A 15961-nucleotide genomic window follows, 5' to 3' on the forward strand; every position below is an offset into this window, starting at 1 on the left:
TCGCTCCGTCTCCCATTCACTTCAAGTACATATTTCCTGTATTGATGCAATCTCCCGCCAGCTCCAGAGTTCTTTCTTCAACTGTGGTCGGCCAATAGGAACGCTCACACGCTGTGTTTGGAAATGGAGAAGTTATTATTCACCCTGCATGTTTTGTGCAATATTACTCTACCAGAATTAATAACCGCAACATCTGTCTCACATCTTTTACTGCTTGCAATTGTTCTGCTCAATTTTCCTGATTGAAGGCCGATTTAGTTGAATGGAAGAATAATGGTTGAATACTTTTTGTCAGCAAAATATAAAAATCTATTTTAGTCTGGACATACTGTTTGTCTGGTTACAAGGTAGTTTTCATGAGCCTCGATAAAATCCCTAGTTTATGTTCATTTAGTTGTCTGATGGCAGAAACAGAAAAAAGAAAAAAAAAACGTTGGCGAGGGGACAACTACTGTGAGTTTAAACAGCTTTAAACTCAGCAAAGTATTTGGACTAGCCCATACAGATGTATTTGGGCTAGCCCACTGTGCCGAAAACACACCAGGCAGGCTCGCCACAATGATTACATTGTTCTACAGCTGGTAGGGGTGTTCATGTGTTTTACAAATGGGAACTGGCTGCACGTATTCTCTTCATGCAATTCACCAACGAAAGTTAAACTATCCCATACTTTTAGTTTGGCGGCATTTTCAAATTTAGCCAGCTGAAATGTGTACGTAGCCTATGAGTGCCCTCATGCATAGGCCTATGATTTGTTTATAGCTTCATACCTCTGTTTTATGTAACTTTGCATCAATCAGAAATGCTTGTGTGTGTTTAATTTGTAATGCTGGGAATACCTTCTGTCAACATCATTGTGCGTGTATGTGTGTTTAAAGACAGTCGGCATCAAATGATTAAAGGGTGTGTTTGCTTTCTATTGAGAAAGGCTTAGCAGCTGAAACATTGTATTCGCTGAAACACATGTTTTGTTCTCGTCTTCCTGGTACTCTGAAGTTCAGTGCTCTTTTCTTTCTTGTCAGCATCATTGACACAAACGCCTGAGGCCCTCGCTCTCAACTTATCCTCGGTTGCAACATATTCATTGGCCTATATCCTGGAAACACCTGTCACTCTGTTATTTTTTTTTTCATTCTTCAGGCGATGCATACAGTAAACACTTTTTGTGACATCATGTTGCTGCTTTGACATTAATCACTTTAATTTAGCAGTAAAAGAGTCCTCATTCTTTTGCGGGTAGCCCCGCCCAGCTCCACCCATCCTGAGTACATAAAGTACCTTTGCGACCAAAAACGGTTACAATTACCTTTCAAGAAATGCAAAAACACTGTAAAAGGGTAAACGTTTCGAAGATGAAAACACGGACGACCACCAGACCGGACAACGCCGCGGCAGCGACCTGTCAACCACGATCCAGCCACGGCCTATTGCATACCCTGCTTTACTGTATGCCATAATTTACTAAATTAACATCATGCCCTATTGAAGAAGACTTGAAACTAGATTACTGAAGTAATAAATCAAGTGAGAAGTTGGGTAATTTCCTCACAGACTTCTATACAATCAGACTTCTTTCTGCCACCAGAGGAGTCGCTGCCTGCTGGCCATTAGAGAGAATGCAAGTTTAAGGCGCGTATGCGCTGGCTTCAGTCTTCAGACCTGGAGGGTACTGCCTGACACACTATAGGGTACAGTGTTTGTTGTTATACTGGGAGTCCAGTAATCTAGTTTGACTGCATGGAGAGTATGAATCTTACATAGTCATATAGTCATCCATCAATGTGCAGTACTGATAAGTGTAAGCTGTGAATTACATACCTTCGGGGAAATCCCGCCAGCAGACACTCACACACTCAGACATATGCAAACATGCAAACACCTGCCTCGGGGGAAACCACCCCAATGGGCATGGCCTTAGATAAATCTATTATTCATTAAAGTACACAAAATGGTAGTGATAAATATGTAACAGTAGCAGCACGTAGAGGTATTTGGCCTGACTCAGTGGACCTAAGTGTTATTGTTTGCACGTTACTTCGGCGGGTGGGGTGGGTTGTAAAGTGCAGGTGCACAGCCTTCTGGACAGACAGTTGCCAGGCGAGGAGGAGCTTTTAGTGTGAAACACACACACACACACACACACACACACACACACACACACAAACACACATTCACATACATGCACAGGTGCAACCAGGTAGATAACTTGGTATTATGCAATTGTATCACCCAGGATGATGTTACAATTTCTTTTAAGGTGGATCTCTCACCTGCCTGCAGTATAACCACTGACACACACTGTATTAGCATTGTTTACGGCATATGATAGTGAGATTGTTCAGACTTTTTCATATAAATAGATAAAGGAATAATACTAGATTATTGCACAAATAAAAGAGATCTCCCAGAAAACACAGATCTATAATCTCTCTTGTGGTTCGCACAATTTGTTTGTACAGCCAATGTAAAAATATTAGCTATAGCTTGCGAGTGTGTGTATGTAGAGTGAGTGTGTGTGTACACCTCAGAACTCACAAACTCCTCGCACATCCACAGTATTTGTATTTCCCCGCTGTTTCAAAGGCAGTCAGGACTGTAGGCTGATTTTATCAGGGTGCCATGCCATTCCGAAACCCAAATAATCCAAAAAAACGTCCCATTTGTCAGACAGCCCGTTATCCCGTTAAACAAACTCCCATTGTTCCTAAGGCCCATTATCCAAAAATACAAACTCTCCTATGGAAGCACATGGCTAACTATTAAGGCAATTGGACCTTCATGGTCACGTTATTTTTGAGTGGGTCATGCCTTTACCAATAGAAAAAAATGACATAATTCTGCAAGATAATTAGCCATATTCTTTAGTTTGTTGTATTTTCGGGATAGCGGGCCGTCGGAGTCAAGTCATGTTAGTCCTCATCCTTAAAGTCTTTTCTCTTGTATGTGGACCTTGAAAACATGGGCCTGCTGTTTAAATATGCAAAGAAAAAAAAAAGCCTATGTTAGCTAAACATTAGAATAAAATACTCCGATCCTACATTTTACAATTCCAATGCTGTTTCTTTCTTCTAAATGGAAACATTTGAACTGGAACATGGAGCTTTAGCTTAAGTCTTTTGTCATGAAGCCATCAAGAGCATCTTCAGGAGCTCTTTTAAAAACATTGGCAAGTTACAGCTGATAACATTGGCTAACTTTAAGATTTTCAAGTGGCAAATCAGCCACTGTTATTATAAACTGCACATGTGCCATATGAGAATGGACAGGTGTGCTCAGAGTAAGTAGGGGAGGTAGTGCTCTACGGATGGTGATTACTAAAATGTGCTTCTTCTTCTGTCTTTACACAGCTTTTTGATCTCAACTTTAATATCTGTCGCAGCTTAAAATCAACTTCTACTTTGACAAGATCTGGATCTTACTAACTCTGTTTCTTGCCAGAAGAAAGGCACACTCACCCCAAGCCATTCAATGAAAACTTTTTTAAATTGTTTTTGTTTTAAAATATTAAAACCGAAAGGAATATTCATGCCTCTCTTCTCTAAGAGGCTGCACACGTGTTTGAATGCCCTCACTGAGGGGGGCAGAGAAAACCGGCTGTTCCTGAATCAGCCAGAGTCAGACGTTTTTTTTTATGGGAGGACATGTGAGGATTGCAAAACAGGAAACACAGGGCCTTGATAACTCACACTCACACACACACACACACACACACACACACACACACACACACACACGCACACGCATCGGGCACTTGCACATACAAGAAGTGTGTGGGCATGTTGCGTAGGGCACTTGGAAATGGGTTAGAGTAAAAAAAAAAAAAGTGTGTGTGCATGTTTCACAGCAAAAGGGCCCCTTCTGGTGCTCTTCTCTACACACCTCAGTAAGTACAGGATGTGTGTGTGTGCAAGTTGTGAAGCTGAAGATGGGTGTAGGGCTTACAGTGTGTGCCAAAATAATCACAATGCTAGTTGGTCGTTCTGCAGGACTAACAGGTACCAAAGGAGGGAGGCCTAGGTGGAGGAAAAAAGAAGAAGAAAGAAACATCATAAATGAAACAAAAGGAGCAGTAAACACGAGTAAGTGCTCATTAAGATGGATGAGTACCTCCTTCTCTTCGTCTCGCTCTGTATCTGTTTCTCCGTAACACATTCAACACCATGTTGTATTTTCTGTGAGTCCATGGACAAGCTTGAACACGCACACCGCCCTGTGATGACTAAAACACACACAACACAAACATGTGGAACCAGCACTTAGCGAAGTGTAGTACCTCATCAGAAACATGATAGGGTTGTGTCACAAGGGAGTTATTGTTGCAGGTATAATTGTGACAAATGATCCTTCATCCTTGAATGGTGCTGTGGCTGTTAGCATAATATTCTTTCTTTAAAATACTTTAAAAGTAAGTGTTTCTTACCTCTATGATCTTCAAACTGAATTAAACATTGTGACCATTTTATTTGCCTTTACAATCCTTTTTTCTGCTTCTATTTATTGCCTTTGTCATAAGAATTGCTGTCATACACAAATTAATTTAACACCCAGACAAGGAACATGTTACTTTGCTGGCGTCATCTATCTGTTAAAGCCTTTTGCCTTCGACATACAGTACGAGTCTGTTACATAACTGTTTGTCAAAGCTTTATTCAGACTTGACACTACCATTACAGCCACAATGTTTTAAATTTGACACCTGGTATATGAGAGTGTCACTGCTGGACAACAGTGGTGAGTTCAAAAGTAATAATATCAAACAGGACGAGTGTTTTTCTGTCTCGCACACGTATATATTTCATCCAAATTTAGTGCAGATTCCAATACATTTTCGGGAAAAAAGTTCTGGCAAAAAAAAGTGAGAATACTGTAGTGTGTATTACCATCCACTGTTATGAAAATATTAGGGCAGATGTGATGTTTTCGTCTGTTTTTCGCCTTTTCAGTGGATGTTTAAGTCAAATACTTCATGTATATCATCGTTCATTTGCTCAGTCGGTTTTCAACGTAGTGCTTTTTTTGCGATATATTCATTTTGACTAGTTTTAATTTCCAGCATTTCAACAACTAAAAAACCAAATGATGACCGATCATTGTGAGCACAAAGGTGCCAACACTTCTCACAGTGAATACGCAGAATGTTCTCATACCATCTCATGTAAGAGATTTCTGCTGCCTTCCATACAGTTGGCAGGATTATTTGGTTTGTTTCAATGCTACATATGTAAATAAGTGTTACAGTTATATACAGTTATAGAGCAAGCCGTCAGCGCAGGATGAGTAATACTGTGCATTAGCATTTGCATCTGAGAATCTCAGGACGCCATGTCATGTTTATTGGTTGTTGCAGGTCAAAGGCAGTAGATGGGGAACACATTAAGGAGTTATTGACCAATAGACTCCTCGTGATGTTTTTGGTTCCTCCTACAGTCATACCGAGCACAGGCTGCTTCAAATCTAAAGAGAATTTATAAAAAGCAGTTATTTAAATTCGATTTTTTTTTTTTTCCTTAATAACAACAAACCACTATAAACCATCGTAAAAATAGTTAGTTTTCTAGTTCCTCAAAAGGTAAAGATAAGAAGCCCCCCTGCAGGAGCCGGACCCTGAGACAACATCTATCTGGCCCTTGTAGCTGAACACTGTGCAAAGGTTTGGTTTTGTCTTCACCATCATGGAGAGTTCACTGTACATGCTGTGGTAAGGGTAGATGTGTGTGTGTGTGTGTGTGTGTGTGTGTGTGTGTGTGTGTGTGTGTGTGTGTGTGTGTGTGTGTATGTGTGTGTGTGTGGGGGGGGTATTCTCTGGAACAGGATGTAGCTGTGCAAACGCCTAAAAGCTTCTCTTGCTTGTGTTTGCACAAGGAATGAAGCAGCAAAAATAAAAGATCCTTTACTCTGAGCCTCCGGTGGACTTGTGGTGGAGACTTTACCACAACCTGTCAGTCCGAGGGAGGAGAGGGTCCCACCAGATCACAATCTCAGTTTGAGATTTACTTTCAGGCAGAAAAAGCCCAATATTTTAGAACTATACAGCTGAATGGATAACTTGGCAAGCAACACTGTGGAATGCAAAACTATGCAAATTAGATGCAAAGAGTGAGTCAGCGCTATGATGGAAAATTTCTTGTTGGCTCAGAGACACATTTTCACTGTAATGATTCAGATATTTTGTTTTACAACAAACCAGTGGTGACAGTAACTATGTACGTTTACCTTAGTACTACAGTTCTACAAGTATAGGGTACTTGTACATGAGTGTTTCCATTTACAGATACAAGTACTCAAAAGTAAATAAAGTTGTTAAAAGACCATCTTGACTATTATAAAATGCTGAATTTGCAACAATGGATCAGTAATAATATCATAAATATGATCAATGTAATATAAATATACAGTACTTGAGTACAGTAATGAGTTTACTTTTACTTCCACAATAAGTACATTGTGCTCATAATACTTATCTACTTTTAGTTGGAAAAACCTTGATTGCGAGACCTTTACTTGTTATAGAGTATTTCTATTTTGTAATACTTTTACTTTCATAAAAGATCTTAATTAATACTCCTTCCATCACTTAGTTACAATACTTCAAGTAAAGTTTTACTTAAAGAGAACTTTTACTTGTAATGGAGTACTTTTAGAATATCATAGTCATACTTTTACTTGAGCAAAGTATCTGAATACTTTGTTCTACCATTGCAACAATGTTGCTTTAATTATTTTTTTTATAAAATACATTTAGGGAAATCAAATAGCAAATTATGGCATATGCAGCAAAAAAAGGTTAAACACATCGTCGAGTAAATCGTCCTCCGGCTTTGCTCATATGAATTATTCTCGTTTCAGTTGCTCCTTCCACAGGGAGGTCAAAGGTCGGGATCAGGTACGGTTAGTCACCTGGCTTGAGGGGATCTTGACTGAGCAGGTGCTTCAACAACAGCTTGAACTCTCCCCTAACAGTGTAAATAAAAATGACGTGGCATACACAGTCAATACAGGGGCTTTAGGTCTAATAAACTTAGGGTTCTCACTCATAATAAATCCCTTTTATATTCCTTAAAAGAGCAGGAAGAGGCGGCCAAGGACAGAGCTCTCTCCAGATCCAGCTGCTAAATGAAAATACAGAACAGGTTTGGCAGCTATGACTTCATCTTCCCAACAAAGACGGCAAAGGATGAATGGAGGCGTTGGGAGGAATAAGGGAAGATGACGGCAGACGTCGGCAATCCCAGGTACTTTGATGGGTCACATGAGATGCCATTGCCAGGAGAGTGAACCACACCCGGGCATTTTGTACAAATGCGTCTGTATGTGTTTGTACACATGGTAAACAGCTACGGGGGTGTATTTAACCACTCACAATGACTCAGTGGCTTCTCACCCTGACACCTCGATAAAACCGCTGGGCATTAAGTGTCTGTCTCCAAGCTGAACACAACTGACTAGACAGTTATGGAAACCTTGTGGACCAGAGATGGACAGCTGATGACTATCTAGTGTATTTTCTCATGAAGCTCACACCTAATCTCTCTGAGTGTCTGTCTGCTGTCAGAACCTTCACCCCACCCACCTCCGTAATACACGGAAACAAGCCCCTAGTCTTCCCATGCTGCTCCATTTAGTATCTATCTATATATCTATCCCCCTGTCTCTCCTGTCCTTTTTTTTTTTCCTCTTGCTTCTACCTGGACCAAAAAACGCCGGAGGTTTTTCTCGTGGGAAACTCTTGGGAGAGGTATGTTGCCCCGTGAGCAGGGAGTGAGAGTGGAATCCCGTTTTTCTGGGTCTAGTCTCACTCCCCGTTCCGCAATCCCATCCCGGGCTCGTTGTCACAATCAGGCATCGTGTCAGGACTCGCAGAGGTGTTAGGAAACTCTCGCCTGTTCTCGCTCAGCCGGATTATGGGGTTTTGGTTATACACAGCACCTGTGCACTACTTCAACCTCACCTTTTGTTGAGTTTCTTGTCATCTTTCCATGATTCATCAATCATTTTCTTTCATTTCCCCTTCGCAGCAGAATTGTATTCCTATTTTATTCCTATTTTATTTCATTTTATTTCTAAGCAAGCAACACATTTAAATGTAACCAACTACCTGGGGTCCTTTAATAAAGCACCATTTAATACTACCTGAGAGTGCAGTGTGCTTACCATAACTCCTTTTTTAATCAATATAAAATGACCTTCGTCATACAGTACTTAAAGCAGCATTACCAATAAAAAAAGAAAGGTACATCTGTTGCCAGACCTTACTTAACAAACTCTCCAGTCGAGTAGAGGACTTCTCCTGAAGTCACATGGTTTTCAGTAAACACAATTATCTTCAAGGAGGGAAGCCAACAGTGAGAGGCAGATGTTTTACTGTGCTGAAATGATTGCAGACGTCCAAGTCACAGTGGTTCTCAAAGGATATTTTGAAATGCAGCAAATAGAATGTATGTTCATAAAATTGCAGAATAATGAAGGAGTAATGGCTGAAATTGAAAAAACAAAAACAGAACAGTAAACGGATTAACAATATTTTTCATGTTACATGTTCAAACTTGATTTAAACACGGCTCTCCTAACTTTGTAAAACAAATCGTAAAAAGGAATTACAATTCAAGTTCAAACCTTTTTAATGCAGCAACAAATGGAATTGAATTTGAATTGATCATTATCAAGATACCTGATTCAGCTACTTGAGTCAGTATCGGCCCGATATCCGACATCGGTATCAGTGCACCCCTAAAAGTTAATACAATGACACTTCTTGGTAACTCTTTGGTTCGATAGCTTCAGGGGCAAACAAAAGTGCAATCCTCTTCCTGTTGCGTAAAGGTGAGGCACTCTCTTTTTGTCGTAAATTAAGTCTTCATTTTCCCGCGGGATTGTATCCTGGCGACAGACAGTGCTGCATCGTGAAAGTGAGGCCTATAGGGAATACAGTCCCCTGATTGTGTCATTATTCTAAAGCCATTAGGCATCTTTGTGCAATCAACATTTACATCAACTTGTCTCTCTTGCCACTATAAGCCACATTTGAAGGTGGGGGTAAAGAACCTGCTGTCATAGAGGCAATTTAAGGCACTTGTCTAATGTCAGTTTCAGTCAGTTCTGTGTCTCAAAAGATCTAAATATCTAATACATGACTCTAGCATGTCAAAAAAAAAAAATGCAAATAGAAAAAAAGGAGATACAGTCTCTCCTGTTAACTTCCTCATTCCTCTTCTCCTCTCCCCATTTCCCAGAAAGAGAAAGGGAAACATAATTTGCTTGAAAACAAGGAAGAACATTCGCATGAACTTCTTTTTGAAGTACAGATCTCTGAGTCAACCGTACAAACTGTGAGCAAAACCTCCAGAAGTGTTGAGTCCTACTCATTTAAAGAGTCAGCGTTAGATTAAAACCCATTCAAAAGCAAACCAGAACACATTAGCCGTCGACGGATTGTTATTTTAAGATGTTTTCAATCTCAATTTCAATGTACGGTATATGTCTGAGATCCCTATCCTATTTTCAGAATCATGTCACTCAAACAAAGAAAAGAAACAGCGATGCTTTTAGTTTTTCTTTAGCTTCAAAATGTATCAGCTGTGGGGACAGAGAGCCGATGGAAGAACAAACCACAGAGAAGCAAGCCGAGACGCCGTGCGTCCAAACTCCTGGACCTGTGTAAGCCGGGATAAGGAAGGGAAGAATTGAATGAAGCGCACAAAAGACAGTCACAGACTTACACTGAGATGACACAACAGTCAACAACGTCCTTGTGCCTCGTCGTGTGGAGCTGAAAACACCGGGTAACCAAATTGTGCCCTGGACTTGTGCCCAGAGCGAGTGGACAGGAGAAGACGGCAGGAAGTGAGTGATATCAGCTGGAGGAAGAGTATGAGAGAGACGCAGCAAAGCTTCCTGGGTCACTCACACACACACACACACACACACACACACACACACACACACACACACACACACACACGTGTGCATACATGCGCGTGTGAAGACTAACACGCATGGTGATGCAAGCGACAAAATGGTCGACGTAAACACAATTACACATCTAACGGCCGTATGTCAGGAGGCGATTTCTGTATCCGCTGCAAATTCACTTCATTGGTAAGGCCAGCAAAGGTCAGGTTAAGAGTTTGGGAGTGTGTGTGGTTGGGAAGTACAAAGTGAAACTATATTAATTTAAGTTTGAGGGGGAAGCAGTTTGGTTTAAAGAATGGGGAAACCATCTTTATTTTATAGTATCATCACCTTGTGGAGAACTTAATTGGAGGAAGTTTGATGCAGGAGGAAATAAAGTAAAATATCCAGTTATTTAATATTTATCCTACATCAGTGGTGGAGCACTGGGTGTATCGCTCTGTCTGCAATAAACACACACACACACACACACACACACACACACACACATGGCACATGCACAGAAGAGAAAAGGGGAAATTCTGTTTCAATGAGGTGAACAATACTTGACATATCCTGAGATATTTTTTACTACACACTTCCCCTGTTTGTGACAACTTCCTCACAGTTTTCACTACCAGCGCTAGTTACTACTAGAGGCTGCATATGAATGAAGAAAGATGCACGCACGCACACACACACACACACACACACACACACACACACACACACACAGACAGATGCAGGAGGAGAGAGAACGAGAAGAGAGTTGTTTTGCAACTAGAAAGAGGAAGGTACATGTGTCACTCATTGTTTTGTGACGCAACACGGACCACTCAATGAACACATATACTCACACTCACACACAGGCTCACGTTATTCCCGTCTCTTATCCAATCTTGTATGCAAAATATAATTTATCGCCTGGGTATATTTACTTTACAAAAAAAAAAACTCTTGTTAGCCCTTTGGACAACGACGGACCTGAGGGGGCAAGATGGAGCATGCAAGAAGATGGAGCTTGCAGGTATACACTCTCTAACTCACTGGCACAGCAGATTTGCATAGATATTTGCCAGTCAAATGAGATGCATGGGAAGGTAAGGGGTGTAACTTTGGAGAGCAAACTCACTCAGAATTCCCCCTCTTCTGGGAGACTCCCAAATCGCTTCCAAGAAAAAAACGTCTCTTGTACAGTTTGAAATTGTCGCACAAATGTTTGACAATTGATTTGTTGCATTTGGTGAAACGGACGCATTGCACCTGCATACATGTGTGGAGGAAACCGCTACAAAGACACAAGAACATCACACAGCTTCTTATGCGCAAACAAGACCAAGCATCTGGTTTTAGGGTCGGGGGTCCTTGGATAGTTCCCCGTTTCATTGGTTTTCAGGTTGCATGTTGGTGTTGTTGGTGCTCATAAGCAGACTAAGAAGCGTAATAAACCAGCGGTTCCCAGCATTTGTCTCGAGTATCCCTCACCATCCGTCCAGCTAGTTATTTAACTATGTAAAAGCGGTTATTGTTAGTGTTGTTTTGGTCAATTTCACATTCAAATGCTACCACCATATTGCAATTATTCAGCCATTACTTTTAGCTTGCTTAGCTTTTAGCCATTACATTACGTTTCAGCTGTTGGTAAATAACTTTTGTAACACTATTTTAACTCTTTATCTATTTCTTTGAGCTAGCGATCTGTTATTTGTTTATTTGTATTATATGTTATTTGGCACAATGGCACACACACACACACACACACACACACACACACACACACAGACTCAAAAGGTGAAAGCAATACAAGCCTTAACTTCAGTCACTTTTAATAATCAAAAAAAGAGAACTTTTAGCATCATAACATCTGTAGAGCCAGGAGTTAAACCCAAACAAAAGCTCACTGTCCTGTCCTGATAAATTGAGCCTCTTTGAATTGACTGTGTGACATTTGGATATGTAAATGTGAGAGTCTGCCCTGTGGCTAGTTGGTCCTTAAATTAGAATGCCGCTGAAGCTAAATTTACTCTTTTTTAAGAGTAAATACGGACTCAATAGGATCTTCCACAGGCTCCACATCAGACACTACACTTTGCTTCTGCTGCTGTTGAGAGTATATCCTGTTGTTTGATTCTTATCTATGATACAAACATGAACAAAACCAAGAAACATGAGTCTTTAGTGTAAATTGAAAAATTCAAAGGTTAATTCAAGTTTCTCTAGAAGGAAAGTTTCTTGATTTTGCATTTCTCTAACGCTACCCTCAAATTTGGCCGCGCAAAACCACAAACAGATCACACACTCATCCCCAAAATCTAGACTAAATAAACACCGTCACGGATGGTTTAATCCAACACAAACGCCTTGTTTACAGCAACAAAAATATTACTGAGCCCGGGTAATTGTGTCTGTGATAGCAATATGATTTGACTAATGATGCTGAGACAAAGGAACAGGCCCGACAGGTTGGGTTTACAAGCAATAACAAGCGGAGACGTGACTTAAAGGAAAGCTGCTCAGCAGGCCTGGAGAGGGATTGCACAGACCAGTGGAGATGTGGCTTCATGTATACAGTGAATATATAGAAAATACAAATACCAAAAGGCCCTTATTATAATGATTTTGGCAACAGTATGAACATATGTGAATACAATTAAATAATATCTTGGAGGGAGCTTTCCAAAGACAAAAACCTTATTAATAACCATCATAATGGATTTCACTATTCTGTTGCATCATGGGAACTGTGAGATCCAGCATTGTTGGAGCTTGATACAAAAGCTCCAAGAACAAAAAAGTCAGAATGACTGCTTTGATTTTATAGAAGTGCAATAATAAACCACTGATCCTTTAACTAGATATATAGTGCGTCAGTTCAAGCAATGTTCTCAAGCCCCTCTGTAGACTTGTGTGGTTGTACTGTAAAGGTCAAAGATCACGACCAGGGCATAGATTCGAATACCATTAATGTAAGGAAAAGAAAAGAAACCAGAAACAACCCACTCAAATATGTGGTGAGAAATTACAACAAAAAAAAAGCACTTGTCTTTGTGTATGATACTGAGCAAGTCACTGCAGGTTGCTGCACCTTCTCTTTGGACATGAACATAACCAGGCCCTCGGAACAAGCCGCTTTCATAATAATCTGTTTTTGACACTTGTGTCAAATGGTCAGAAAACAGGAAAAACTCCAGTGTACATCATGTACTTTTCGTATACGCTAAAAGCTCTCTCATCTGCCCACACGCGCGAACACATAGCTGCAGTATGTAAATTTCCAAAAGCAGTCAACAAACATCACCACTCAGTGAAAATATGAACACTAATGACAACACAGAAATGGAGCAGGTGAAATGTGGCAGGTGTGCTTCTAAAGTACCTGAGGGTTGTGTATCACTTAGAGTTACAGCAGAGGGATAGGGGTTAAGAAAGAAAGATATGATCGTTACACACACACACACACACACACACACACACAGGTGCAAACAGGTTTTGCTGCTGGATATTGATCATGTACATATTTGTTTGCAGTGTCTGTGAATGTGTGGGTGTTGCATGTCAAAGATCTTAATGCTGCATGACAAATTAACCCTTTATTTCCCCTAAGCGTACGCTTTAGTCATTCCGCGACACAGAGCTGCTTGGAAACCACCTGCTGCGCAGAGTCACTCAAATGTAGGGATGTAGCGGAGTGTAAACCCGCCAAAATCCAGATTGAAATTAATTTTAGTCTGACGTCAGTGTACAGATCTAAATGCGTGGCTTTTATCAATTGAAAACTGTAGAAATATTTTCAGATTTAATCTTTAATCGAAAACAACACATGGCTTCTTTATTCGCCTTTAATTTTCCCTTACGTAGCTTCAAAGCTTTTAGCAATTATCAAACAGGAACAACAGGTCACCTCCAAGAGGAATTAGATAATTTAGCTGGAGGGAGTTTGCAGTTCAAGTTGAACCACTCCTACCAAAACTTGTGCATAGTGTACATATCGAATAAAGTGTACACCGTAATTGGAAAGCTATAAAAGTAGAGCTTTGAAGATCATATGACATGAGTTATTGCTTTGTGCCAGTAAGTAGGTCCGTGCAACTTTGTAATTCAGAAAGCAATTCTGAGTACGAAATGTGCAATTAGTGATAAAGGGTAACGCAGTGAGGCAGACGCATCTTTGAAATCATTGTGATATTACAATAACATTAAAAACCTTTTATTTAGGTATTGCTTGTTGGTGACAGATCTGCACACTCATTAAGGCACCATTTAAGATCTTTTTTTTTTTTTTTTCTTTTTTTTGCTGTATGGTCACAACCCGAGGGGACCTTTGGTATCTTAAGGGAGCATTCCACTCCGCTGTGGAGCGGTACACAATGTGACATGTACAGCATGTACTAGATGTTAGTGACAGCGAGTTTAAGAGAGGGAGAGTGAGAAATGTAGCGCGTATTTGTGTCTCACATGCTCTACTTCTTCTTTCTGCCAAAGCACAGGGGGTGGACAGAATAACAGAAACACACGCTTCAGTAAAGTGTATTATTGTTGGCAATGAACTGCATTCAACTGACTTTAATTTTTCAAAGATGTAAAGAAAGAAGGATAATGCACAGACTATGACACGGTACGTATAACAGGGGTACTGATTAACCCTTTCAGTGCAGAGCACAGTAGCCAGACACACAAGGTGAGACAGGCAAAGCACATGTACACCACAGGTTTCATCTTTCACTTTCTACACACACAGCCTTTGCTCTTTGTCTCACACCAGTGGACGTCTCAGAGTTTACTGGACACTTCCAACTAAGACGCGATTATCTCCTCTTTCTTTTCGGTTTGCAAAAAAAAATAAAGGTGTAAAGGTTTGCTGAAAAATGGCCAAAAAAAGAAAAGTGCCTTTTCCAGTTTTGCATCTGGAGGTGGATGGTTATCGGCATGATGGGGTGGGTGTTTTTACAAAGGGAGTGGTTGGCTGACTGTCATTTAAGGGGCAAAAGAGGGGGCTCTGTTTGCAGTGTCAATATTTACAGTGACACATGCTGGATGAATCCTGGAGTCGTGTGTGTGTGTGTGTGTGTGTGTGTCCTGTGTGTGTGGTTGTGTGTGTATGAGCGGGAGACAGTAAGACGAATCAGCATGAATGGATGTCAGATGTCATGCTCTGATGAACAGATTTAAGTCTTCCACAACAGAACGTCTTCTGGAGTGTGTGTGTACTCTCATCCACCTAAAGCAGAGCAGTGGAAAGAGTTGAGTTGTTGTCTAGAAAAGTCAACCAGCACAGTGTAATGAGATTTAATAGGTGGCCAATCACAAGGGGACTCTGTCACAATCTACAAGCCTCTTTTGCATTGCAAATCAGAGATATGCAAATGAGGGGGGGGGATGCCGTGTCAGTATGACTGCTCTGCTCACACTATCAGTATATCTTGTTCTATGTGCTTTCCCTTTTTCTTGCCAACTTTGTATTTACATTAGCTTCACATGTCTTTATTATTCTCTTTAGAATATGAAATCCCCATCACTCTATTGACATTTATTTTCCTTTGTCTTACTTTTTTTCCCCTCGCTTCACATCCTTTCTGCGTTCTCTATAAGTTTGTTTTTAAACAGGTGAGAAATTGTGAACAACCTCCCTGCAATATCCCAGTTTGCAGTTTCATGATTCACCATTATGACTCATTCAGCTTGAAGTTCTCTTGTTCGTCCTGCAAAAACTAAATCTAACGCGCAGCTTTACGCTGTTTGTTTTCAGCCTGTCTTTCTTCTTCCTCCATAGTTTTCTGTTTACACGTGAGCTCCTGGCCCCCCCGGCTACGCGTCCATCTCATTAATCACTGTTGATTCAGAGGTTGACTATTGTATTTATACTGTAAACAAAGCAGCAGGGAGAGGCACCCATAATGTGCCCCCATACCATAATGAGCTTTTTTTTCCTCTCTCTCATGCACGGAGCCACTGAAATGATCTTACTGCCATCTAGTGGTCCAACATTTTCTTTGTAAATTGAGCTGTTGGCCCCCTGCATCGGTCTACATTCAGTAACTTATAACACACACACATACACATCATGCAGTGGATG

At 40.6% G+C, this 15961-nt stretch overlaps 1 long non-coding RNA gene across 1 annotated transcript in view; it reads right to left on the bottom strand.

Annotated features, from left to right (window-relative positions):
* LOC137870809 (uncharacterized) overlaps window positions 1-9824 on the bottom strand; it is an 11558-nt gene extending 1734 nt beyond the window's left edge. The window contains exons 1-3 of the long non-coding RNA XR_011102748.1: window positions 9717-9824; window positions 4108-4219; window positions 3943-4013 (exon numbers count right to left, since the gene is read on the bottom strand). This is a non-coding gene — a long non-coding RNA (uncharacterized lncRNA). The remainder of the gene's footprint in view (window positions 1-3942; window positions 4014-4107; window positions 4220-9716) is intronic.
* Between the last annotated feature and the right edge of the window lie 6137 nt (window positions 9825-15961).

Source organism: Cebidichthys violaceus, unplaced genomic scaffold (assembly GCF_023349555.1).
Source record: "Cebidichthys violaceus isolate CVI_PGR_0920_01 unplaced genomic scaffold, fCebVio1.0.p SCAF_14, whole genome shotgun sequence".
Lineage (NCBI taxonomy): Eukaryota > Metazoa > Chordata > Actinopteri > Perciformes > Stichaeidae > Cebidichthys > Cebidichthys violaceus.